At 47.7% G+C, this 21,445-nt stretch overlaps 1 protein-coding gene across 16 annotated transcripts in view; it reads right to left on the bottom strand.

Annotated features, from left to right (window-relative positions):
* TCF3 (transcription factor 3) overlaps positions 1-2,469 on the bottom strand; it is a 271,367-nt gene extending 268,898 nt beyond the window's left edge. For 4 of the 16 annotated variants that reach the window (XM_061601013.1, XM_061601016.1, XM_061601017.1 and 1 more), the window contains exon 1: positions 1,597-2,315. The gene's annotated coding sequence lies outside the window, so the exon portion shown is untranslated. Of the gene's footprint in view, positions 1-247; positions 316-1,596; positions 2,316-2,399 lie in introns of those variants that run through there. The other 12 variants (XM_061601018.1, XM_061601010.1, XM_061601012.1 and 9 more) reach the window with 5 other exon arrangements.
* Positions 2,470-21,445: the final 18,976 nt, after the last annotated feature.

The following is a 21,445-nucleotide window of genomic DNA, read 5'->3' as shown; positions in this document are numbered from 1 at the left end:
TTGCACACGCAACTTTCAGAGAGAATAAAGACTTTTGGGACAACATAAGGCATACACAAACAGGCCAAACTAACCCGAGCATTTACACCTTCCTTGCTTCTCCCTGCCAAAAACCCCAAAACTCAGTTTTGCACTCAACATATGCACATCAAACCATTGCAGAAAAAAAAATCGACACAGCAGCAATAACAGGCAAGTAAAGAATCCACACACCAGAGCCCCCAAAGTTCTATGTGATTACACTCACCCCCCCCAAAGTATTTTAAAATGTAGATCCGGGAATATGTCTCCTTCCCAAACAAAGTTGCCTGGTACCTGGGAAATTATGAAAAAAATGTGACATTAAAGCACCCTCATAATTTTCCTTCCTATTTTTCAGCCCATAAATCCCCCCCGCACACAATTCCTGTGCAGTAGGTGTAACAATAAGGTGGGGGGGGAGAGGCAGTGAATAAAATTGGGGGGGAGGGATGTGAAGGGTTTGCTGGGGGACGGGTGTTGCAAAAGAGGATAATCTTGGTAGATGCCTGTTCCCAATAAGGTCTATTCTGGTTTTAAACCATTTCTAAACTTTATTTGCTGGATTTTTAAAGGGGGGGCAGAGTGGGATGCCACACAGCGGCAGGCAGAAATTATGGCACAGAGTGGCAGTTTGGGAGAGGCAAAAATAAAAATCTGGGATTAAAAGAGGGAGATTATGATGCAACCACATACATTAAACTGGAAGGATTTCTCTGTGTGTGTTCCCCCCCCCCTCAAGACGGCGGTTTAAAACTCTGGCCTGTAAAAGTGAGCCAATTCGGATCAAAGCAATCCTTGGAAGCACCTCCTGGGTAGCGCCCCCCCAAAGCCAAATCTACCCCCTTAAACTTTTTTTAAAAGTTTGCAGTCAAAGAATCTACAACGAAATGTATCAGATTAAGATCAAGAGGGGGTGATGTGTGTGTGTGTAAATCTAGAACCCCCCTCAAAGAAAAGAAACTACTGGAATTCAGAACCTCCTGCAACCCTTGCAGAAAAATTAAGACAGTGACTCCCCCCCCCTCACCGCAATGTAAACTGACCCTCTTCCTAAACTACAATAAACTCCACGAGGCAGGAAAACGGCGGGGGCACCTTCCCCTTCTGGCTGGACCCCCCCTCAAAAAAAAGCTGAACTTCCACATAGCTTTAGAGGCAGAAGGAATAAGAGCTCCTCGTCCCCCCTCCCCAAAATAAGGAGGTAGAAAGAAGGACGAGGGACCCCCCCCTCGCAGCCGCTAACTTCCCGCCCCATAAAGTTTAATACGACTTCCGGGGGGGGAGAGAGAGAGAGAGAAAGGTCGAGAGGAAAAAGGACCCCCCTATTTTTAAGAAATAATTCCTGAACTGCAGCTATTGAGTTAAAGCGAGGGGGGTGATAGTTATTCAAGGGGGGTTGAGAAAAGTAGCAAAGAAACGGCCAAGAGAGTTCCATCGCGGGATATTTAAGTCGAATCTGACCCCCCCCCCGGCTCCCCTCCACAAAATAGTTCCGCGTAGGGGGAGGAGTCCAAAGTGAGCCCCCCCCAAAATGAAAGGTAGGAGCCCCCCCGCTTTCTCCCTCCGCGGGCTTACCTGCTCGGCTTCGGGGTGTGATCCGGCAAAGGTGGGTCGGGGGGGCCTGCGCGCGTCACATCCACAACGAGGTTCTGGAGATCCCCGGGGCGCAGCCGGGATGGGCGCCCCGGTCCCTTCGCTCCGAAGAGCCTGCCTATTGTTCTCCCGGCGGCTGTTGTAAAGCAAGGCGGCTTTTTAACAATGTAAAAAAACCACACACGCACACACACCAGAAGGAGGAGAGGAGGGCGGACGGAAATGGCTACAATGTAGCAAAAAGGGGAGGGGGGGGCGAGCGGGGAAGGAAGGAAGGAAGGAGAAATTAAAACGGGAGGAGGACAAGGAGGGAGGGGGGAAGGAAGGAAGAAAGAGAGAGAGAGAAAAAAATAACAACCGAGAAGGGAGCGCTTCCGAACGTTCGGTCCGCGCGCGCCCCCGTCCCGGCGCCCGATTGGCCGCGCCGAGCGTTCGATCGGATGTTTTGGCCGCGCCGAGCGTTCGATCGGATGTTTGCGTTTCTTTCCCCAACGTTCGATTCCTTTGATGTTGCCCTCCTCGGCGTTCCAGCCGCTCTCGGCGGCCGGGGGAGGAAAGTAAAAGTGCCGCTCTTGGTTCCCCCCCCCTTCGTTCTCTCTCTCCTCCGGCTCCGGGCCCTGCTTAGCGTTCGATTCGTTGGCTCATCGTAGCAGAGCCTTGCCTGCCCCCCTCCCTCTCTCTCTTTCTCTCTCTCTCTCCCCCCTCCCCCGCGGCTCGCTGGGGCGGGCAGGCAAGCAGGCGGACGGGCGCCCCCCCTCTTCCTCCCCCTTTGCTTCCACACATACACACACACGCATCAAGGCCTTCCTTCCCCGACGTATCCTTCCGCCGCCGCCGCCACCATTACCAGCTGCACAAGCAACCCCCCCCCAAAAAAGGAGGAGATCGCTGGGTCTGCCCACGAGGCTCCGTCCTTCTCGCCCCCCCTCCTCCTCAACTCCCAAATACTTGGGAAGGAAGGAGGAGGAGATTTGGATCCCCCCCATTTTGTTTTAAAGAGCATTCCCAGAATCGGGACTCTCTAGAACGGGACGCGCGCTCTCTCTTTTGTCATCCCGCCCCCACTTTAAAAAACACACTTTCTGCCCGCCGATCCAAATGTTTTTTGGGGGGCGGGGGGTCGCGGAAGCGCTTGATTAAATGGCTGCCCTCGTAGTCTTCAAGGGGGCGCTTGGATGAGGGCCGTGTGTACTGCCTGGCCAAAACAAACCCCCTCCGCTCTTCTTCCTCCCCCCAACGTGTGGTGGTTTGCAGAAGAGATAAAGGGGGTTCTGCTTGACCCGCCCAGCACAGTTTTGAAGAGGATCAAGATCGAGCAATATTAATATCTTTTTTTCAACACCCACTAAAATGAGAGAGGGGTGTTCCTCCCCCCCCCCGAATTTCCACCTTCACACTCGGGGGTCAGGTCTTTCTCCATGACAACCCCCAAACAAGTTCCAGAAGCCCCCCCATACCCACACATCAGGCAGTTTACACACGGCCACAAATCAGACCGCAACATAGACCTAGCCCACCCCAAACCGTACAGACTGCATAGGGCAGGCACACACTGCATTATTGTCCTTTGGAGTCCCCCAAAACAGAACCCCATAATGGATCACATGCACCCCTCCTCTGTTCCCCCGCATGGTGTACAACCCACGAATGCCTCCTGCTATACCACCACAAGCTCCACAGGGCCCCATAGAATGGACTCATGCGTTCTGTGGTTGCTTATGGTCCCCACAGAACAGAACCCCATAAACCAGTCCTGTGATTCCTCAGACCCACATCTTTGCAGGAGGGGTCACAGCCACACACTCCACATTAAGGAGACCCTCTCAGGAACCATCCTTAGGAATAGAGGAAGCTCGCTTCTACCGAATCAGATCATTGGCCCAGTCAGCTGTCAACACTGACTGGCAGCTGCTCTCCATTGCTTTCAGGCAGGGGATTTCCCCCAGTCCTATCTGGAGGTGCTGTGGGTTGAACCTGGGAACCCTGTGTGTATCAAGCAGACGGCTTGCCACTGAGATTTGGCCCTTCCCCTAAAAATGCAGTAAAATTCTAGTCCTCATGGTTCCGAAAAACATGGTGATTTCGCTATAGGATGCTGCCTTATCCCGTGTCAGATTATGGGTCCGCCTAGCTCAGTATTGCAAACACGGACTGGCAGCGGCTCTCAGGGGACGTTCCCAGCCCTGCTCAGAAATGTCAGTGATTGACCCTGCATGCAAAACCCCATAGATTGCCAGTGCACAGCATTGATTGGGGTCTATATTAGACATTCCCCATAACTCTCCCTGTGGGGATTCTTGCTCACAGAAGGTGGGAAAAGACCACTTCAGCCAACCCATAAAAGCACACCTCCCCACTTTGAACCAGCCCCCTCCCATAAAGCCATCCCGAGGTCAATTAAAACCCCACACACATGCCCTAAATTGAGGACGGGGAACCTTTTCAGAGCCCCAAGGGCCGCTTTCCCTTATGAGCAACCTTTCAAGGGCCACTTGCTGCTGGCAGAACAGGCCAGAAGCAAATGGGGGGGGGGATGTGTTGTACAGTAGGCTAAGTTTCTCCACAGGCACTCATTCCCCACCCCTCCAAGGAAGCAGGAGACAAGATCAGAGTTCAAAAGCACATCCCAGCTCAGATGGAGAGGCCTGGAAGGCCGCACTTGGCCCCCCGACCCCTGCCCAAAATAAATGCTCAAGCGAAGGGGGAACCCACCGCTTCACAGCACCCACACACCCCCAGCACCCACAAATGATGGAAGCCTTTAGCTTCCAGGCCGCCCCAAAGCCTTTCATCTGAACGCCACCCCCCCAACACAGAAACCACAGCAGCACCAAGCTGCGTACGCTTGGAGAGTCTTGCCATCATTAAAGAGCCCCCCTCCAAAAAAAATAAATTCTGCAGAGAAAAAAAAAATTACAAAGGATAAAAAAAAATCTGCACAGAAAAAATAACAATAATTACACAGGATAATTTGCTTTAAGTAGCCCAAAGGCTTCCCAGAAGCCCTATATTGGTGCCCCCTTATTCAAGATGGGTGCCATCTTAGGCTTGAAGCAGAGAACGTCAGCGCCCCCCTGGTTGTGGCTGGGCTCCCAAGAGGTCATGGGTGATGGGAGTCGAGTCACACAACACCTAGAGGGCACCAGATTTCCGATCCTAGGAAGCTGTGGCACCCATGATGTGCTTGGGCGGCACGGATGTGTAGGCCTTTGCGGCCTGCCGGGGCTGAAGGATAATGCGGTGGATCTGAAGATGGGTCTGTCGTGTCCTCCTCTTGCGGATGAAAGGAAGTCCATGAGGTGACAGCCCCTCCCGTCTTGGCTGGTCCCTGGTGGTTAGGGTAGACTGCACCTGTACACAGGGGTTCTCGCCCAAGGGTGGGGAATCCCCGGGGCCCCCTGCAGGTATTGGCGGGTTGCAGCTCCCATAATCCCTCGCCACCGGCCTTGCTGGTTGCTGGGGCTGCTGCCAGTTGGAGCCCGACAATATCTGAAGAGTACGAGGGCTGTTTCTAGCCCGACATCCCATTTGCAGACCGAGCTGGCAGAAGCCCACAAGCAAGGCAAAGCGAACGTTGGAAGCTGCCATAATACTGAGTGAGGCCATAATGTACATCTTGTGACATTTCTGCTTATTTTTCCTCATTGCTTGTCTTTGCGTTTTATAGCTTTTAACTGATGCTTATTGTTTTTATTTCTCTGTTTGGTAAATTGCTTGGTTTGCCGTTTGCCTGAAAAACAGTATATGAATCAAATAAATAAAGCCTGTAATTTTTTTTAAATGTAATGTAGAAATTGCAATGTAATTTTTTCAAAATGCAGTGTGCACACAGATCACAAATAAAGCATTTATCAATAGTGTTCCAATAAAATATTAATAATGCTTTGACAAAATAGGATGCCACCATAAAATATTATCTGATTGCATTTAATGAAACATTATTTCATGTTTAAAATCAGGTGCTGCATCCATGCTCACAAGAGATCCATTGAAATGAAAGGACTTCGGCCTATTAATTAATTAATACCCTGAGTGAAATGTAGTCGGAAACAACACAATATAACTAAAATCAGCTGTTTTTTGTCTCTTAAAAATAATTTTTTTATTTAAGATTATAGTATTTTTAAAAAAAAGTTGTGGGGAAAGGAGGGAAGGGACTCCAAACACAAAACAAATAGTTAAAAAGTGGAGGGGGGGAGAGAAGAGGTGTGGGCGTGGCCTCTCAGAGGTGGGCGGAGCAAGGAGGAGCCACGCTAGAGGGTGGAGGATAGGGACTATATTCCTTCGCGGAGGAACACAGGGCAGAATGTGAGAGGCGAGGCAAAAACCACAGCAGCAGCAGCAGCAGCAGCAGCAGCAGCGTGACGAAATGGGAGCACCGGAGAGATGGAATGATAAGGCCGCGGGGCAGGATCCAATGGGAGGGCGCGGCGCCGTGGAGTAGCACGGTTGTCGTCCAATCAGAGCGGCCCTCCCTTCTCCTTCCCGTCCACCCCTCCCATTCGACTGACTGCCTAACCCTGCGAGCCCTTCTTCGCCCACTGAGCGAAGGGGGAGGCCCCGCAGGCAGCTGCCACGGCTTTTTCGGTTGGCGGCTCTCGCCCGCCCCGTGTTTGCGCACCTGGCGTGCAATATATTTGTTTAGCACTTCTGTGCTTCTTCGAAAATGCGGATTGGGAGGCTGCAGAAATTAAATGTGTATAATTTATACCTGATTGGACTTTGGTGGTGATTTCTGCTTGTATATCTATAGATATAGAAATATATTTCTGTTATATCTGTAGGTATTCCTGAGGTTCGCCTCCACCTAAGTTCAGAGCAGGCCTGTTGAGTTGCATTGCTAGCCCTACTCTAGAGTAGGCCCATTGAAGCAAATGGGAGAGAGTAATTTAGGCCCATTCATTTAAACCGGGATACTCTTGAATAGGGTTTGGTGGAATGCAACCCATTGACACTGATGGACCTCGGTTAGTCATGCCCATTGGTTTCAATGGGTCTGCTCTTGAGTGTGACTTAGGCTGCAATCCAATGCATGTCTACTCAGGAGCAGAGATGTAAAATTTCTAGAAATTTTGAAGCCATGGAAAAAAACAGTTTTTTCCTTTTCCCCTCAGAAAAATGGCAATTTTCAGAAAAATTGAAAAAATGCAATATTAGCACATTTGTACAGATTGAAAGTCAGCTTCATGGCTGTGAGGGAATTTGAACCCTGGTCTCCCAGGTTGTAGTCCAGCACTCTAACCACTACATCATACTGGCTCTCCTATATATATATAGGGGGGTGTTTTGGTTATGGAAAAAGAACTGGGTTGAAGGCTATAGCATGAAAAATATATATTATATAAAGTGCCTTGATGTCAGGCACTTTATGTCATGCATTTTATTTCTTTGATTTGATTTCTGTACTACTTATATTTCAACAGAAATCTCTAAGGAGTTTACATACCCAAACAAAAACAATCAGTATAAAAAACCCCCCAGTACAAATCTACGTTCAAAACCAGCCAATACTATTTCTATTATGATTAATTCCACGTTTTAAATGACAAAATTAAACATTTTATATCTCTGAACAATGTACATAGATAAAGCAACTAAGTACCACAAAAGCAAAGTGTATAAAAACCACCAAAACACATCAAGGCGCAACAACAAAATTGTTGCCAAATGTTTACCAGCAGGGGCTCCTGTGTTTTTATTTTTCAAGTCATGTGATCTGCAGGTGTTATAGCAGTTGGCCATGCTTGAATTCTTTTTTTTTTTGGAAGGGGGGGAGCAAAGCCACTTGCCAATTTCTGCAGGTTGCTATAGACACGAGCAGGGTGGGTTCCTTTTTTCCTGGTAATTTGGCAACCCCTAATTAAAAGAACGATCCCTAGGTGAGAACCCCCCCCAACTCTAAAATCAAAATCCACGCTTGCGCAATATCTTTAGTGGGACCAACAAAGATGTCACTAAAGGGTGCACACTTCCAAGTTCTCCAGAACACTTCATTATGCACCCAGAAACCGAGACATGTAAGCTGATTATCCACAGAGCCGTCACTGGAGAAGACTGACATATTCAGCCTGCATTCTCCACCTTGAGACTGAATCTACAAGCGGACATGACGGCTGCAACATTTAGCCCAATGGTTTTATCATTTGGTTTGTTTCTCCTTTGCTATTTTCCTTTGTCCTGCTCTGCGTAACACATCACGCCTGATGAAGCGTTCTGCAGGACTCAAAGGCTTGCCACACTTTCGGTGATGGTTGCCTTGGTCCCAAATAAAGGCCTTACCCGACTGTGGATTTTATTTTTATGGACCGAAGATTCTTACTGGCCTTTGCTTTTTTTAAAAAAATCCTGCCAAACATACTTATAATGTAAAAAATAAGGACACACCCAGAGACATTGTGAGTGGATATTTTCATTGTCTAGGGTGGAGTGGAGAAATCTGTGCCCCTATTAGAGATGGAGAGATCTGTCAATTTCGGTTCTCGCAGTTTCTCACTTTTCTAATGTTAAATTCAGTTCTCTACATTTCTGGAATAACCTGCAATTTTTTTAAAAAATCCTCATGAAAATTCTCCATTTTAGTGCGAATTTCTCCGAATTAACACATTTTTGTAGGCGTTTTTGACGAAGGTGCACATTTTTGCCAACTGTTTCTCATCACATCATGGCTTTTTTGCATGAGAGTTTCACTCATGTATTCATTTTTTATGCACACTTTCCCCAAATATACGCATTTTTATAAATATCATTTGGTTGGCGAACTGCATCCCCGAATTCTAAATGTGAATTTTTAAGGATGGCTGTGTTCGGTTCTCATATTGTTTCAGAAAGTGCAAATTTGATAAATTCTGCTTGAAATGCAAACTGAATTGAAATTCTCACCCATCTCTAGCCCCTACAGATGTTGCTGGACTCCATCTCCAGATTTCAATTGGACATCAGGAAAAGCTTCCTAACTGTTAGAGCCATACGGCAATGGAACCAATTACCTAGAGAGGTAGTGGGCTCTCCAACACTGGGGGCATTCAAGAGGCAGCCTGTTTGGGATGCTTTGATTTGGATTCCTGCATTGAGCAGGGGTTTGGACTGGATGGCCTTATAGGCCCCTTCCAACTCTACTATTCTATGATCGTCTCTGACCATTGGCCATGCTGGCTGCTGGGAGTTGGCGTTCAATGACATCAGAAGGGCTGCAGGGGTCCCCCTGTGGAGGCTGGCCTTCCTCCTCAGTATAGTATTGCCCCTTGCAGAACTCATCAGGGACAAATTCATGCAGAATGGAAACGACAAATTCATGTGCAAGGAGATGGGTACCTATGGCTACTAGCCATGATGGCTGTGTTCCACCTCCTCCGTCAGAGGCAGTGCACGCTGAATCTGAATCAGGGAATCGCAAGTGGGGAGAGTCGCTCTTGCGCCCAGGCCCTGCTTGGTGGCTTGTCTTTGGATCATCCGGTTGGCCACTGTGAGAACAGGAAGCTGGACTAGATGTGCCTCCTTAAGCCTGATCAAGCACTGCAGGGCTCTTATATTCAGGGGCTCCTGGTAGGGATAAGGGAGAAATTTGATTCACATTTAAAGCCGAATCCATCAAACATGCGCTTTCTGAAACAGCATCAGAACCAAAACACAGCCATCATTTCCAATTCGCACATATCCGGGTTTTGCAATGCCGTCCTCCGACCAAACAATGTTTGCCAAAATACATATATTAGGGGAAAGAGTGCATAAAAAGAAATACGTTAGTGAAAATAACACAGCAAAACGGACTTCGTTCACAGAAACTGCTTGCAAAAAGAAGTATGTGGGCGCTGGTCAAAATTGCATACCAAATATGGCTTTATTAGGAGAAATTTGCACGAAAACGAGAATCTTTTTTTAAAAAAAACCCAAATTGCTGCGGAAATGTGGTGAACACTGTTAAAAAAGTGAGAAACCCAGAGAAGCCAGACTGACAGATGCTTCCATCCCTAGCTACTAGTCGTGATGGTAAGATGCTGCCTCCGCTGTTTGAATACCAGTTGGTTGGAGAGGGCTATTGAGCTTATGCCCCGCTTGTAGGCTTCTCAGAGGCACCTGATTGGCCGCTGTGAGAACGGAATGCTGGAACGGATTGGCCTTTGGACTGATTCAGCAGGACTCCGATTCCATTCTTGCCACCCAAGGCCAGCCGCCATTCATCGCTCAGAGATGCAGCACTCTGGATGTGTGGGTTGAATTCCTACACATGCTTTCCAGGGGTGTAGTCATCCAGGGTCTCGGGGTGTGTGTCTTAGACCCTTTTCCTTTTTTGGGGAGCAGGGTCCCAATGTCTCCAGCATCCTGTGAGGTAATCCGCATGAAAGGGGAGCATGTTAGCCTCTGAGAAGGGTCTTCCAACATTCTTTCTTGTCCCTTCCTGCTGATTGGAGCCAATCAGAGTGAAAGGAGGTGAGTCAGTCGCTGAGAAGACTCTTCTCAGTAGCTAACTCCTCTTTGATGCTAGGGATGTCTGTTGTTGGTGGGAGAAGGCATTAACAAGGATCTCCTCAACTCCGCAGCAAAAAGGGGTGTGGGGGCGTGGCTGTTACTAACATAAAGGGACCCTGCACTCCTGAAGTTGCCACTCCACTACTGGTGCTTTCCTTGGGAGAAAGCCGCTGTGAGCCAAATAGGACTTGCTTCTGAGTAAATGCGGTACCACACAAAAAGCAACAGACTTGGCACGACTCTGTACAGGTCTACTGAGTTCAACGGGCTTACTCCCAGGTAAGTTTGTTTAGCGCACTGCAGACTTCACATTCTTTTTTTAAAAAATTGTCCCTTCCTCCTCCTTTCCTTCGGAGGCCCCCAGTGGCAAACAAAAAATCAATCCGTCTGGCGGTTCAGAGGCTGATTCATAGACCAGTGGCAAAGAGAAATAAAAGAATGAAAGAAAAAAAGGGGGGGGGAGTGTAGGATCACTTTGGAGAACAAACCGAGAGGAGAGGCGAGACTTAGTTTGTTAAAGCTGTAGCAACATGTCTTTCTTCTCCCCCCCATCACCACCAAACTCCCAGAGTCAAACCATTTCTAGAATCATAATTGCTATTATTATTATTATTATTATTATTATTATTATTATTTCTGAGCAAGGGGACTGCAAAGTGCCGCAAAAGTTTTTTTTTTTTTTTTTTAAATCCCCAGTTGCAGAGAAAGCTGTGCTGGAGTTTTTGCAAAGTTTGGAAACACATCTCGCTCATCCAGCGTCTTCCAGATTTCAGATGCAGCTGGAAGCGTGCTTCGCTCTTAAACACACCACTTGCCACAAAAGGTTGAGTGCGGCGGTGGAAGAACAAGCCACCCCTTCAGGTTTCTTGGTTGAGTCACTGTGATCCACAGAGGCCATCTCAAAGCAGGGACTCAAACAGAGACAGACAGGAAACTCCTCCCAGGGCTGTGTCCCCCACACGGAAGGTAGTTGAAAGAGACAATCACACCTGTTGCAGAGACCAAATGGAGTCATGTGTCGCCATTCCTCACCCAGCAGAGGCAGATCATAGAATCATAGAATAGTAGAGTTGGAAGGGGCCTATAAGGCCATCAAGTCCAACCCCCTGCCAGATGGCTGTCCAGCTGCGTCTTGAAGGCCTCCAGTATCGGAGAGCCCACTGCCTCTCCAGGTCATTGGTTCCATTGTTGTATGGCTCTAACAGTTAGGAAGTTTTTCCTGATGTCCAGTCGAAATCTGGCTTCCTGCAACTTGAGCCCATTATTCCGTGTCCTGCACTCTGGGACGATCGAGAAGAGATCCCGGCCCTTCTCTTTGTGACAACCTTTCATGTACCTGAAGAGTGCTATCATATCTCCCCTCACTCTTCTCTTCTCCAGGCTAAACATGCCCAGTTCTTTCAGTCTCTCCTCACAGGGCTTTGTTTCCAGTCCCCTGATCATCCTTGTTGCCCTCTTCTGAACCTGGCTCGTTCTGGCCAATGCAGAGCCTTCTGAGCAACAGCAGTCTATCTGTGCAGAAGGGGTGGGTGGGAATTCCATATGATGTGTCTATAAATACCCACTTCTATTCTTGTGCTATCTTTACATTAGTTCCTTAGTTGCAGGGAGAAGTTGTACAAGATTCCCTAATATATGGTGACAAAGCTTTGTTGGCGTGTCCAGGTACTGCGTAAAGGCTCAGGAGCAGGGCCAGGGGGGAAAGTTGGCAACCTTGTTTTCTCAGACAGTCTTGATACATTCTCCTCTGGGCCTCGACCCTGGAATGGGACGTGAACAGAGAAATGCCAGGGTAAGGCGTTTCGCTTGGGAAGATACTTGCTGAATGACCAGGTTTCTAAACGTGTCCCGAAGTTTCGGAAGGGCTAGTCATAGGCATGAGAGAAAGCATTTAAAATATTTCTCAGGCACTAATTGCCATGGTCAGTGTACAAAACCAGAAATTCTCTCACTTCCCCCCCCACTATAGAAACAAAACATAAGCAGGGTGGGGGGGATGAAACAATCCTCTCATGGTATTTGTCAAGGTTAAGCCAGATCATTCTCTTCTTCAGAACACTAAATAATAATAATAGTTTAAAAATTAAAATTTTAATTATTATTGTTATTATTATTTATTTTCTCTTTCCTATTTCACACTAAGACGCGCACTTTTAAAACAGAAATATTACTCAGAAGGGCATAGATCTCCCATTCCCAAACTTTCCGCTGGAGCCCCGTGAAATAAATTTAAGTAAGCTATTTTGGGAAAAGGTGAGTCAGTTCAGCCCCTACAGAGATTCAGTAGGGTTATGTTCCTTCTAAGGCTATTGCCTAATGTGTCTCTGGATGAGTCCTGCTCTGATCCAGAATCGTACTCAACGTGTGCTTCTCAATGGTTCCTTCTCAAACTAGGCGAAAGTAACGAGTGGGGTACCACAGGGCTCGGTCCTGGGCCCAGTACTCTTCAACATTTTTATTAATGACTTGGATGAGGAGGTACAGAGCATGCTTATCAAATTTGCAGATGACACAAAATTTGGGGGCACAGCTAATACAGTGGAAGACAGAAACAAAATTCAAAGGGACCTTGATAGGCTGGAGCATTGGGCTGAAAACAACAGAATGAAATTCAACAGGGATAAATGCAAAGTTTTGCACCTAGGAAAAAGAAACCAAATGCAGAGTAAAAAGATGGGAATACTTGGCTCAGCAATACAACATGTGAGAAGGATCTTGGAATTGTTGTTGATCACAAGCTGAATATGAGCCAACAGTGTGATGTTGCTGCAAAAAAGGCAAATGCTATTTTAGGCTGCATTAACAGAAGTGTAGTTTCCAAATTGCGTGAAGTATTCGTTCCCCTCTATTCAGCACTGGTTAGGCCTCATCTTGAGTACTGCATCCAGTTCTCGACCCCACACTTTAAGAAGGAGGCAGACAAACTGGAACAGGTTCAGAGGACAAGGATGCTTAGGGGACTGGAAAAAAAGCCCTCTGAGGAGAGACTGAAAGAACTGGGCATGTTTAGCCTTGAAAAGAGAAGACTGGGGGGAGATATGATAGCACTCTTCAAGTACATGAAAGGTTGTCACACAGAGGAGGGCCGGGATCTCTTCTTCATCATCCCAGAGCACAGGACACAGAATAATGGGCTCAAGTTGCCAGATTTTGACTGAACATCAGGAAAAAATTCCTAACCGTTAGAGCCATACAACAATGGAATCAATTACCTAGCGAGGTAGTGGGCTCTCCAACACTGGAGGCCTTCAAGAGGCAACTGGATAGCGACCTGATGGGAATGCTTTGATTTGGATTCCTGCATTGAGCAGGGGGCTGGACTTGATGGCCTTATAGGCCCCTTCCCACTCTACTATTCTATGATTCTATGAGCCAAATACCTCTGATTTCCTCCTATCCACGCTCTCTCCCCTATAATTCAAAGACTTTACTCTGTCAGGCTGCAGGCACAGAGCTAGAGAGATGCGTTCTATCACGATCTAGCCAGCTGCCCTAGCTAAGCCTCTTTGCAAGCTGCTCCCTGGCTATTCATCTACCACACAGGTGGACAACCCATGGCCTAGGGGGTGTCCTGTTCTGTTGGGGCTTTGCGCCTGCAGGGGCTGTGATCTGGAGCCTCTTCAGGCAAGGCAAGGCAGAACCCCAGACAGCTCCTATTGGCATTGCGGACTGAGTCAGAGATGATGTCTCAGCAAAGGCTAAGAAGCCTTCAAAAGGCTGACAGGGCTTGACCTTTCCAATAGCTCCACCCCACAGGGTGTTTGCAAGATTTGAAGGGCCTGTAACCAAGTCTGCATTCAGCTGCTCCTCTGTGGCAATCGAGCAGAAGACGCTTCAAAGGAATCATCCTCAGAATCCGAGGATGACAGGAGAGCCACCTCCTCAGGTGTGGGGCTCTCCTCTCGTGCGGGGCCCTGAACCCCCCCAAGCTTTCCCACATTGATTTAATGTTTCAGAAATGTGCTGAACTTATTCCAAACTGTACAAAGAAAAGATGATGAAATGGAGCTTTTTTTTTTAAATCACTGTGACGTTGCAAGGCGCCTGAGATCATGAGCCCTTGAGCTGCCATTGGCTAACCTGCTGTGATGTCACAAATGGTACTCCAGGAGACGTTGGGATTCAAATGCGGAACTCCACAAACAACGTTGGCCAGGTGGCACGGTGTGAAGGGTTGACCGCAGGCTCCGAAGTGGCTTTGGCAAAGCGGTCTGTAGATGGAAAGTTTGGATGGAGGCTTGGTCGGCAGAGCATCTGCTTTGAGGATAGGTGGATAATTCAATCCCGCAATTTGAAGCACTGCGCGGAAGAGCCAGGAGGCAATATACGATCGATGAAAGCATCGTAGACGAAAGCCCAACAGGGCTGGCAGAGATGGATGGTGGTGCGGTCCAAATTGGGGGAGGGGGCGGCAGCAGAATTCTCCAAGCAGTCTTCTAATTCCGATGAATCATTCTCCCGGCAGCCTAAAGGGCAAAAAGGTGGCCAAGATATTGTCTGAAGACGCTTCCAAGCACAGAGCGGAATGCGTTCAGCAGATACTGCGCTGGGAGAGTTGACAATTCCTCTGCAGGTTGGCCTGTCTCGTTTCCCGAGGACGGGGAGTAAAAACACTTAATGCCGTTCTCTGTCTAGAAACACAGGGTGCCATCTTGTTGTCTACACGGATGGCAGTGGCTCTTCAGGATTCCAGACCGGGTACACTCACAGCCCTACCTGGAGATGCCGGCGGTGGAACCTGGCACCCAGATGCTCTGCTGCTGAGTTCCGGACTTTCCCTGGGTGCTTTTCTGTCTATGTGCACCCTATCTATCTGTTCACCAGCTGTAACAGCTGATCTGGGGCGCTTCTTTGCAGGAACATCTGACTTGAGACGGAGGAGGAATTTGATCCAGTTTGCATTTCAGTGTGGACCTACTTAATTTGCGCATCCTGAAATGCGCCCTGCTGTCCTTCGAAAATGGCCTTTCTCCGAATTTTGCAATGCAGTTCTCCAGCCGAAAAAGATGGGTGCACAATGCGCACCTTTGGGGAAAAGGCGCGCAACGATGCATACAGTGGCAAAAATAACACTCAAAACCGCATCGTGTTAGGGAAAAGCGCTGGCGAGCGTGTGTTGATCAGGCAAAATTGCATAGTCAAACGTGTGTATTAGGAGAGAGGCACACTAAAACGGTGACACATTTTTGTGAGGACTTTTTTTAAATAATGGCAAATTGGCACAGGAAAGCGACCAACTGAATTTAAGATTGGGAAAATGAAAAATGGAGACACTAAAATCGACAAGAGCCGTCTATCCCTAAAAGTGTTCTCTCTGTGCGCGCATGTCTATGTCCATTGTGCAAAAAAAGAATAAGAAAAAAGCAGGTTTATTTCATTTCATTTTTTAAAACAGGTGCTTGCACATCCTCCCCACCTATTGGCTGACCTGCTGTGATGTCACAACATTCTGTTGCCAACATTCCATCCCAGCCCCTGCACCCCAAGCAGCTAGGATACTAGTGAACATGCCATAGCATATCAGCAGCCTGGACAATGGCTGATCTATGATAAGGATGGAAACTGATAAGGTATTAGCAATGTCTGAAAGAGGAAGGAAGGGCGATAGAGCAGCCCTCACAACCACAGTCTACCTTAATAAAAAAAATAGAGGAGAATTTGAAGTTCTGGGGCGACTGGTGTCTGATGTAAGTGGCAGACAACTTTGAAGCTGTGGCCGGTGAAAGGGCCGTTGATCCTCACCCAGATTTTGCATGCCAGCTTCTCTCTCCATCTGGGCAGCTCTGTGGAATAAACTTTTAGTCATACAATGAATCAGGCATCCCAAAACTTCTGTGGCTAAAATACCTCAGTGCTGACTTCCCTCTTTGTCTGACAGATGGTCCCTCTGTTGACTTGCCTCCTTTCTACTCCCTTCCTCAGTCAGCCTCACTTTCTCAGTGCCCTGGCTGAGGGTTGCTCCAGTCCAGCATCCCGTTTGGCATGGTGGCCAACCTGAGTCTTCCGAGAAGCTCACATGTGCAGCTCAAAAATCCTCTCTAAGGAACTGTTTGTGCCCTGGGGTTCCAAGGTAGTCTGCCTTTGAACGGGGGAGGTTCAACAAATAGAGCCATTGTGGTTAGCAGCCATCAGTAGCATGGTAAGGCGATCAATATTATACTAGCCACAATAGCAATGCTCTCCCTTATTTACAAAACCATTGTACTACCGACTTTACTGTACGCCTGTGAAACATGGACCATTTATAAACGCCACTCCCAGTTTCTTGAAAGATTCCACCAACGCTGCCTCCAGAAAATCCTGCAAATTACTTGGGAAGACAGACGGACTAACGTTAGCATTTTGGAAGGAGCAAAGACTACCAGTGTTGAAACAATGATACTTCAACATCACCTTCGCTGTCTGGCCATGTTGTTCGAATGCCTGATCACCGTCTTCCAAAGCAGCTACTTTACTCCCAGTTTAAGCATGCAAAACGGAATATCGGTGGACAGCAAAAGAGGTTTAAAGATGTTCTTAAAGCAAATCTAAAAAAGTCATAGAATCATAGAATAGTAGAGTAGGAAGGGGCCTACAAGGCCATCAAGTCCAACCTCCTGCTCAATGCAGGAATCCAAATCAAAGCATTCCCGACAGATGGCTGTCCAGCTGCCTCTTGAATGCCTCCAATGTCAGAGAGACCGCTACTCCTCTAGGTCATTGGTTCCATTGTTGTATGGCTCTAACAGTTAGGAAGTTTTTCCTGATGTCCAGTCGAAATCTGGCTTCCTGCAACTTGAGCCCATTCTTCTGTGTCCTGCACTCTGGGATGATCGAGAAGAGATCCCGGCCCTCTTCTATGTGACAACCTTTCATGTACCTGAAGAATGCTATCATATCTCCCCTCAGTCTTCTCTTCTCCAGGCTAAACATGCCCAGTTCTTTCAGTCTCTCCTCATAGGGCTTTGTTTCCAGTCCCCTGATCATCCTTGTTGCCCTCCTCTGAACCTCTTTCAGTTTGTCTGCATCCTTCTTGAAGTGCGGAGACCAGAACTGGACTGAAATGTAACATGAACATCAAGAACTGAGAAGTCTTGGCCCATGAACGTCCCAAATGGTGGACAGCTATTATCAACGGCGCTATGGACTTTGAAAAAACATGAATGCAGGGCGAATGTCCCCGCTGTGGGAGGCTGTGTGGATCCAGAATTGGCTTCCACAGTCACTTATGGACCCACCGTTAAAGGCCTTATCTTGGAAGACAATCTTACTCGGCCACAAGTGATCGCCAATGTGATCGACCTCCATTGTCGGAGGCAGGATGCCTGTCAATATCGGCTGCCGAGAATCACAAGTAGAGAGAGTTGCAGTTGCATTCAGGACCTGCTTGCGGGCTTCCCATGGATGTGACCTCTTTGGCCTGATCCAGAGCTGGAAGGGGCCTATACAGCCATCGAGTCCTTCCCTACGTATCTGATCTGTTGATCTAATCTATCTATGTTGAATGCAACCATTCCTTTATGCAGCTGGGGGCTTCTCCTTCCCCCAGCCCTGGTTTTCCTACCTGCCTCTGCTTAATCTTGCAAAAAATAAAATAAAAATGACCCCACGACCCAGACTGTGCCGGACTCCGGTTGGATCGATTCCCCCATGCTGTCTCTTTCCCTCTTGTCCTCCGTAGGGAGATATTTACTGTCATAATTCAGCTGATAGAATTGTAACAGCGCCAAAGCCGCTTCGACGCTCTCTCAGAGCCTGTCAGAGCCTGTCGCTGATAATGAACGACCCCCAAAGGAAGGCTCCTAAACATCCACCGAGCAAAATTAATGATCCTTTGCGACGAGCACTTGGCGGCTCTGACAGCCTTCACCGGGCCACTTCTGCGGCGGCCCGCAAGCGGCGTGGCATCTCCACGCAAAGTGTTTGGCCGGCGACAGTAGTGTATTCAGAAGTGCAGTGTCACTTCATGGTAGTCACAGCCATGCCTCCCCCTTTTGCTGCTGGTCTGAGAATGAGATCCTTGTTAATGCCTTCTCCTGTAACAACAAAGTCCCTAGGAGCGAATCAGCATGAAGGGGAGAGTGTTAGCTGCTGAGAAGAGTCTTCTCAGGGGCTGACTCACCTCCTTTCACTCTGATTGGCTCAAATCAGGAGGAAATGACAAGGAAGCATGTTAGAAGACTCTTCTCAGTGGCGAACACTCTCCCCTTTCATGCCGATCAGCTCGTAGAATGCAGGTGTCATAGGGACCCTGCTCCTAAAAAAGTAAGGGCTGAGACCCTGGACAACTACACCCCTGGCTGGCACAATCTGGAAAGTTCAAGGGCCACTTTATGTATCACCCCCCCTCAAAAAAGTGAAAAGGATCTGCATATAATGTGCATATGACTAATTTACATATATATAGTTTACATCATCGAGTGCAAAAGACCAGGATGTCATATCCAATATGTAGGAAAGACCACAACTGACCTACGCACGCGCTTCAGGAACCACAAGTTGGCAATTTTGACAAAAAAAGTGGTTGCAAAGCATTTTAACATCGAGGGTCACAGCCTGTTGGACTTTTCCATTACAGCGATAGAGATGCCAGCAGATCCAGCAGCATTGACCAAAAGGGAGAACTTTTGGATTTACTCTCTGGACACATTGGCACCACATGGCCTGAACCTGGAGGACAGAACCACCACTACTTAGCTTCTGCAAAAGAAGCCCCTCTGAGCATTCCATCCTCAAAGCTCTATAACTGCCACCTTGGTAACAGCATTTGGATGTTGGCAGCTGATGAAGGCGGAAGCTGAAACGTTTTGTTAATATAATAAAAACCTCTGTTTAGTTAATAGCAATTACGTTTATATATATATTTTAGGAGATTAACGGAATCCTTATAGGGATCCAGAGCAAGCTTGAGTGAAGTTCTGTTTGTTGCTTTCAAAACTGTCTTATATATATATATATGTACAGCCATTAGAAAATGCTAGGCATTGAGTGAATAATAATAATAATAATAATAATAACAACAACAACAACAACAATAATAATAATAAAGTAAAATTCACAGAGCCTTTTAAAAGAGAGAGAGAGAGGGCCTTCTACATGCTCTACCCACAGACCTACAAAATGTCCACTGCACACTGAATGGCACTATTGGTACTGAATTCTGGGTTGATGCAGAGAGTTTTAAAATTAATTCCAGAACTGATGCACACACAGTTTTTTTTGCAGGGGTGTTGAGAAGGTACAGTGGAATCTACCGGTGGAACTCTGGCCTGTTTGTGATCAGCCGGCAAGGATTTTTTCACTCCCAATGGTTTAACCTTCTTTCCTTCCTTCCTTAAATTATACACGTGAAATGAAGAAAGCTGGGTGGGAGAAGGGGGCAGGCAAAGTGATCAGAAATGGGCTGTTTGTGTGGAAGAACTGTGAGCACAGTGGCTATTGCGCTCCTGTCCTGCTTGTGGACTTCCCAGAGGCATCTGGCCGGCCACTGGGAGAAAGACCTTTGGTCTGAGCCAGCTGGGAAATTCTGATGTCCTTATGATTCTTCCTACGATCGCTGAATGGAACCTCCATGTACAGATGGAGTCTATCTTTGAATGGCAGTTGCTGGCAACCGCAAGGGGGACAACTTGCTCTTGCGGTCAGGTCCTGCTTGCGGGCTTCCCTTTGGGGCCTCTCGTTGGCCACCGGAAGGGCAGATTGCTGGCCCAGATAGGCCCTCTTGGGCTGGATCCTGTGGACAGGCTCTTCTGATATTCCTCTGTTCTCATTGTCGGGCGGTGGATGGTGAGGTGGGATGAACGGCCGGGAAAGCCCCGCTGGTGCCTTGGAGGGGAACCCTCTCTGTCATTTGGTTTCAGGCGGTGTCCCCTTCTGTCTATCCCCCACACATGCACCAAACATAGAATCCGCCCACACACAGGAAGCCCTTTTTGCTTGCTGCGTGAGCACAGAGATGAGGGGGAATCTCCACTCGGTGGAAAATGGCAAGAGAGAAAACCCAACACATTTATTTATTCATTGCAACGGGGATAGAATAGAATAGTAGAGTTGGAAGGGGCCTATAAGGCCATCAAGTCCAACCCCCTGCGCAATGCAGGAATCCAAATCAAAGCATTCCCGACAGATGGCTGTCCAGCTGCCTCTTGGGGCACCTCAGACCCAGGAGACAAATATGTAAGATTAGCTTGCTGGATCAGGCTATTTGCTCATCTAGTCCAGCGTCCTGGTCTCACAGTGGCCGACCAGACACCCGTGGGAAGCCCGCAAGCCAGACCTGAGCGCAAGAGCGTTCTCCCCACGTTTTCCAGCAACTGGGATTTGGAAACATACAGCCTCCGACCATGAAGGCAAAGCTTAGCCATCGTGGCTAGTAGCCATTGATAGCCACACCCTCCATGGATTTGCCTAATCCTCTTCTAAAGCCACCCAAGTTGGTGGCCGTCGCAGCCTCTCGTGGGAGCGATTCCCATCGTTTAGCCATCATTTAGTCCAGCGTCCCGCTCACACTAGGGATGGAAAGATCTGTCATTCGTGGCTCTCTCAGCTTCTCCCATTTCTAACGTTAAATTCAGTCCTCTACATTTCTGTAGCAATCTGCAATTTTTTTAAAAAAAATCCTCATGAAAATTCTCCACCATTTTAGCGCGAATGTCTCCAAATAAACACCTTTTCGTAGGTAGCTTTGGCAAAGGTACACATTTTTTCATGCCATTTTTCATCACATCATGCCATTTTGCATGTCGTTTTCACTCATATCTTCATTTTTATCCACACTTTCCCTTAATGTATGCATTTTTGTAAGCATTGGTTGGTAGGCAAACCGCACTGCAAAATTCAAATAAGTGCAAATTTCGAAGGATGCCTGTGTTTAAGTTCTCATATTGTTTTGGAAAGGGCGAATTTGATAAATTCTGCTTGAATGAGAACTGAATCGAAATTCTCACCCATCCCTAGTTCACACAAGTAACCAGATGCCCATTATGGGAAGCCGGCAAGCAGGACCTGAGCGCAAGAGCAACTCTCCCGTCTTGTGGTTTCAAGCCACTGGGATTCAGAACCATGGAGGTAGAGCGTAGCCATCATGGCTAGTAGCCATCAGTAACCTTACCCTCCATGGATTTATCTAATCCTCTTCAAAAGCCATCCAAGTTGGTGGCCGTACCTTAACCCTGCGCTTCGTGAAGTCTTTTATTTTGCCTGTCCTGAATCTTACAACATTCAGCTTCACTGGATGTCCACTTTCCTCTACTCATGTTTGCCATGCCACACATCATTTTATACACTTCGTCGCCTCTGACTTGTTTTCTCAAAACCAAAAAGCCCCCAATGCTGCAGCCTTTCCTCATTGGGGAGTTGCTCGGGTTGATCGTTCAGGTTGCCCTTC

Source organism: Rhineura floridana, chromosome 18 (assembly GCF_030035675.1).
Source record: "Rhineura floridana isolate rRhiFlo1 chromosome 18, rRhiFlo1.hap2, whole genome shotgun sequence".
Taxonomy (NCBI): Eukaryota; Metazoa; Chordata; class Lepidosauria; order Squamata; family Rhineuridae; genus Rhineura; species Rhineura floridana.
This window is presented reverse-complemented; position numbering and strand designations above follow the sequence as displayed.